This window comes from Piliocolobus tephrosceles, chromosome 16 (genome assembly GCF_002776525.5).
Source record: "Piliocolobus tephrosceles isolate RC106 chromosome 16, ASM277652v3, whole genome shotgun sequence".
Taxonomy (NCBI): domain Eukaryota; kingdom Metazoa; phylum Chordata; class Mammalia; order Primates; family Cercopithecidae; genus Piliocolobus; species Piliocolobus tephrosceles.
In genome coordinates, this window is record NC_045449.1 from 38,623,707 (window position 1) to 38,630,199 (window position 6,493).

Here is a 6,493-nt window from a genome sequence, read left to right on the forward strand (position 1 = left end):
AAATAATAGAAAGTATAATGAACCCAAAGTCCCCATCAGGTTTTTGCGTTAGTTTTGTTTGCTAGAGCATTTTAAAGCCAAACTCCAGATATCATGTTATGGCACCTGTAAATACTTCGGTAGGTATTTCAGTTGATGAGAACTTTTTTTATTTTTCCATAACCACCATGCCAATATCACATCCTTTATCACAAATGAACCGTAACTCCTTAATGTCATGGATATCTAGTTCATATTGATCTTAAACTCTTTTTAGCATTGGTTTGTTCAAGTCAGGAACCACACAGAGTCCATACATTGCACTTGGCTGCTGTTGGAAGCAGGATGTCGTGAAGCTGAACTCTGGGGAGATCTCACCCCTGTCTACAAACTGCTTGACCTTCCCTCCACCCCTATCCCAAGACCCCAGATTGGCCTTGCTGCCGCCTCCTGTGTGGACCAGGGTGGCTCTTGGAGAGATGAGCTCGAAGCCAGAGGCCACAGCCCAGTACGCCAGGAAGCTGTCAGCGAGGAGCAGCCACCCGTACGAGTGCGCCTGAAAGCTGAGTGGCATGGGGTCAGCATGTACCCCTGCTGTGCTCATGCTGTGCACCTGCTGTGCGCGCCCACCTGCGGCTCTGGCCACAGGACATATAGAGGGGAAACAGTGCTGGCTGGGGAAGCCATCTGATCTGTGGGCCCCTGAGAGCTTAGAGCAGGGGGGTGGGGATGAGGACTGAGATAGCAACAAGGAGAGATGGAGTCTGTTCCTGAGGGGACCGAGTGGGGAGAGAGGGGTCACGCCCTCTGAAGATGGTGGGAAGATGGGTGTCTGGGGAAAGTGTCACATCACAGCGTGTCCCTGGCCAGATTTGAGGAGGGCGCCCCCGATTGCCGGTGCCCAGGCTGAACGAAGCCCCTGGGACATCTGCAGCCAGAGAGATGTACTAACACTTCTGCCTCCTCGAGCTGCCTCTCCAGGGCAGGATCACTCTGTGATGCAGTTTTGTTGTGGTCCTTGTCCTGGAGAGCCTGGAGGCACCTTCTTGGGGACCACATCTCATTTATCTGCGTGCTGTCTGACCCACCGTAGGTGTCAGGAAACATGTGGGTGGGTGCGATAGATGGATTGGGAAAAAGAAGAAAATGTTCTAAGCTATTTTTCTGCCATCTTTTGTGCCACTGGGGACTTGAGAATTCTTCTCTGAACTAGTCGGGGAATAAAAGTCTCTTCTAAAACTGGAAAAAAAAAAAGCGACTTCTGGTGACTTCTGATAATCTGGCAAGCTTAGCTAATGTGGAAAGGCTGTCCCTCCATATGATAAACATAGAAACACTGGAGAAAATACAACAACAAGAAAAAATTAAATATGTAACCAAACTCATGAATAATAAAAGAAGCCAGGCGCAGTGGCTCACATCTGTAATCCTAGCACTTTGGGAGGCTGAGGCAGGCAGATGGCTTGAACCTATGAGTTTGAGACCAGCCTGCTCAACATAGTCAGACTCCATCTTTACAAAAAATATTAAAAAAAAAAAAATTAGCCAGGTATGGTGGTATGTGTGTGTGTAGTCCCAACTACTTGTGAGGCAGAGGTGGGAGGATCACCTGAGCCTGGGGAGGTCAAGGTTGCAGTGAGCCATGATCACACCACTGCACTCCAGCCTGAGCAACAGAGTGAGACCTTGTCTCAAAAATAACAGTAATAACAATAATAAAAGAAAATTATCAGATGGGCGCGGTGGCTCAAGCCTGTAATCCCAGCACTTTGGACGGCCGAGACGGGCGGATCACGAGGTCAGGAGATCGAGACCATCCTGGCTAACATGGTGAAATCCCGTCTCTACTAAAAAATACAAAAAAACTAGCTGGGTGAGGTGGCGGGTGCCTGTAGTCCCAGCTACTCGGGAGGCTGAGGCAGGAGAATGGTGTGAACCCAGGAGGTGGAGCTTGCAGTGAGCTGAGATCTGGCTACTGCACTCCAGCCTGGGCGACAGAGCAAGACTCCATCTCAAAAAAAAAAAAAAAAGAAAGAAAGAAAATTCTCAGGTCCCAGGAATAGAGCAGGAAATCAAAGTCAGGGTAGGGAACAGCAGACAAAGCCTAAGAACTCCCACAAGGATCAGAAACTGGCAAAAACCGTAGGGACAGGAGGCGTTCCTATACTTCAGGTTCCTACAAGACAAGGTGCTGAACTTGAATCTCTACTAAAAGCTAGTGAAGACAAATGCCATCAGACCATAAAACTGGACTCGAAATACTCCTCTATTGGCCTAGATACATAGTCAGAAAGCTACCCATCAGGTGTCATGGCTAAAAGTTTAGACTCATAAGAAATCATTGGCCTTAAATTGACACACTCCAACTGGTGGGACACACTTGAAGCCAAGAAATTATCACAAAAACAAGATCCAGAACTGGTAAAAATCCACTGAGATTTAGAAGAAGCAAACTCAAATCATCCTATAAAAAAGAAGATATATCTCAAGTCATGGAGACTCAACTTTCACTAAGAATGAGTTTACTACAGAAAATAATTTTGAACCACATGAGTTAATAAGCCACATAAAAGAAAGTCAGAAGATGCAACAAATAGTAGGAATTTGCAATAGAAAATGGCAAATAAATCAGTATAAAAATGTTAAATAAATGTTTTTATATTTAAAGAGAGAAGCATAAACACAATGCATTATTACAATATTTTAAATTATTGTTTTAATTTTTTTAAGAATTAAAAACATTTTTTTAACCAAATAGAAATCTTGATAATGAACACATAGTCACTGAAATAAGTATACACAAACCTTCATATTTAATGGTTGGGCCAAAAACAGATTATTCATAGCTGAGGAAATAATTAAAGATTTAGAAAATGGAGCTGATAAAGATGTTAGAATGCATTATATGTGGCAATAAAATGGAAAATACAAAAGTTAAGGCCTGCATGGTGGTTCACGCCTGTAATCCTATCACTTTGGGAGGCCAAGGCAGGAGGATTGCTTGAGTTCAGGAGGTTGAGACCAGCTTGAGCAACATAACAAGATCCCATCTCTACAACAAAATTTTAAAAATTAGCCAGGCATGATGACACGTGCCTATAGTCCCAGCTATCCAGGAGACTGAGGTGGGAGGATCTCTTGAGCCTGGGATACCGAGGCTGCAGTGAGTTGTGATCATGCCAGTACACTCCAACCTGGATGATGGAGCAAGACCTTGTCAGGAAGGAAGGAAGGAAGGAAGGAAGGAAGGAAGGAAGGAAGGAAGGAAGGGAGAAAGAAAGAAAAAACAACCAGAAAAAAGAGTTAAGAGAACTGAAGTAGAGAGAGAGAAACAGGCCCAAATGAGTCTAAAAGAAATTGTAGGAGAACACAGAATGTGAGGGGAAAAGCAATATTGAAATAGAAATCGAATAATAACTTTTTCAGAACTTAAGAATGACTTAAATTCTCACATTAAAAGATTATTCCTAGCACTGAAAAGAACAACAAAATTCTCCTACATATACTATAGGGAAGTAACAAAATATGAAATGCAAAGAGAAAATATACATATCACCTAGAGAAAGAAGATTACTCAAAAAGAATGACCATTACATCAAAAAGTCTCCCCATTCGTTATCATAGATACCAGAAAACAATGGAACAATTTCTGCAACGAGCTAAGGAAAAATATTTGGCCATCTATATTTCTACACTCAACTAAATTCTCATGAAAAAAAATGAGGGCAAAGTAAATATATCTTCAGGCAAAAAAAAACTGAGTTTCTAAGTCCTCACTTAAACTGCTTCTGAAGAATATAGTTCAGCTAAAAGAACCCAAAACCCAGATGTAAAGAGGTGGATTAAAGAAGCAAGGAAAAGAAAAAAATTGGCAAACATGAGTAAAGTTAAGTATTGGTATTTACAAAATAATATTGACCAATGTTGGTGGAGGTGATGAAAAACAGTTCAAACTAAGGAACCAAAACTTGGAAATAAAGATGGAATGAAGCTAAGAATCTTTTACTGTTTAAAAAGAGATTAAAGACATTGATTTATTTTAGACTTTGCAATGTATATATGTTAAAGTGTAAAGGCAACTACTAAAAGAATAGAAATAGAATGTAAAATTTCTACAGAGAAGCAAAAATCGAAATAAGTACAATGCGATTAATCATATAGATGGCAGAAACGGAGGAAGAAAAAAGGGAAGGGGAGAAAGCAAAGAAATAGAAAACACAAGGTAAAATGATTTTTTAAAGCAGCACAAATAAACCTCAACAAATGTTAATAAACATAACTTTCCTCTGAAAAGACAAACTATTAGATTGTACTGCTTTCTATCCCATAGATGCTGTTTACAAAGGACATGCCTGAAAGTAAGGACACAGAAAGATTTAAAATGAAGGGATTAAAACATTATATATCACATAAATATTATTCCAAAGGTTTTCTTCATGGCATTAACAGGCTAGTTCTAAAATTCACATAGAAGAATAAGGGAACAAGAAGAAACATGAATATTGTGAAGATAAATAAGGAGAAGGATTTGCCTGACTAAGTATCAAGATTTATTTTAAATCACAATAGTTAAAACACTGTCATATTGGCATGGCAATAGACAAATGAACCAATATCCAAACTACACACATATGGAGATTTGGCAGTGTCACTAATCAGTGGGAAAAGGAAAGACTAGTCAGTCAATGGTGTGGGACACTTGGCTATCCATTTGGAAGTTAATAAAAGTGGGTACATCCTTTTATCAAGCCATATGCAAAAAAAATGAATTCCATATAAATTAAAAACATTAATCTGAAAAGCAAACTTTCTAAACATTTAGAAAAGATTCTAAATTAGGGGAAAATATCTTCATGACATTGGGAGAGGAAGTCATAAAAAATGAAAACACATAAAGAAAAAGTTTTTGAACAGAATATGCCTTAAAATATTAAAATAAAGAAAAGGTTTGATATATTTGACTAATGACAAAAAGAAAATGTTAGAATGACAAAATAAAACATAGAGATAACACTTCATGAATTTGTGTGTCATCCTTGCACAGACAGGAGCCATGCTAATCTTCTCTGTATCGTTCTAATTTTAGTATATGTGCTGCCAAAGCGAGCACAAAACATAAAATTAACACAGGAGTGAGAGACCAGAAAAAGATATTTGCAATGTGTATGACAAATAATAGGTTAGTATCCAAACTATGTAAATAACCAAGACATTCGTTTGAGTGCAGAGTCTCAATTCACAAGGAAGGAATATGAAGCAGTCTACCTAACACCCAATAAGGGAGCAGTTGGTAAGGTATATAAGAAGGATGCAAAACTGGTAATGGAGTATCTCGCCATTTGTGATGAATGTTACATTACAGAAATTGAGATGCTATTGAATGAGAAAGGGGAATTTACAATTGAAATTGAAGGGAAAACATTTCAGTTAACAAAAGATGTGGCCAAACATGATGAGATTCCAGAAAACACTCCATGTGGAAGAAGTTATTCTGAATGTAACTGAACCCTGCTTCAGCCTGGGCAGGATCATGAACATATATTCCATGTAAGAGAAGGAGATGAACAGAGAACATTCCTCAGTTTCCCTGCTGTAGTCACTCTATTCAAATGTTATGCCCTCTCACTGAGCCAAAACCAGGAGTTCATGCCATTTGTCAAGGAATTACTGGAAGCCCTGACCAGGCACAGGTTGTCTCACAAAGCAGATGATTCCTTTGGGTCAACTGGAAGATGCTATGTCAGGACTGATGAGATTGGTGTGGCTTTCAGTGTCACCACTGACTTTAACACAATGAACAAGGCCCTCCACACTGCAACTCTGAGAGACTGAGATGCAACGTGGCAGGTAACAGCAGAGGTCTCTGAGCTGCCTAGTATAGTCCGAGATCTGACCAGTGGCAGCATCATATGGGCCAATGTGGAGACCAGGTATCCTCTCTTTGAAGAGCGATGATACAGGAGGTAGAAAGAAATTATTTAGGCAGATTTAGGTAGAAAGAAATTATTTAGGCAGATTTAGGTAGAAAGAAATTATTTAGGCAGATAGTGAGGGCAAACGAGTCCTCAGCAGAGCTTCCCTTCAAACAATAAGCAGCCCCAAAAATCATTTCTTTTCCAACAAAGAGCAGCCTGAAAAATCAAGCTGCAAATATAGATAAGCAAACTGGAAGCTTGCACAGGGGAATGCCAGCAGCTGTACCAATAGGAAAGGGCTACGTGGGGGACAGGCACGTGCACCATGGAAGCTCCATCTTCCCTTTTTTGTTAACACGTGTACAGTAAGAAAGAAATGGGCAATATGGCACAGCTCAGACAGAGAACCCACTTGCATAATAAAGACTGAGGTGGGGGTGGCCAGAGATTCGTGCCCTATGCAAATAGCACACCTGGTCCTAACCGGGTTTTTGCACCCTATGTAAATCAGACACCACCTCCCTGTCAGCTCATCTATAAAACCCTCTACATTTTGCTGTGGACCAGCAACTTATTTTTAGGATCCCTCTCTGTAGCAG

The 6,493-nt window shown here is 40.4% G+C and overlaps 1 non-coding gene and 1 pseudogene across 1 annotated transcript; one reads left to right on the plus strand and one right to left on the minus strand.

The window, feature by feature from the left end:
- Positions 1-803: 803 nt before the first annotated feature.
- On the plus strand, positions 804-5,934 carry LOC111537251 (annotated as a pseudogene).
- Positions 4,979-5,089, minus strand: LOC111537721. The gene has a single exon (XR_002730087.1). It is a non-coding gene; the product is annotated as a U6 spliceosomal RNA (small nuclear RNA).
- Positions 5,935-6,493: the final 559 nt, after the last annotated feature.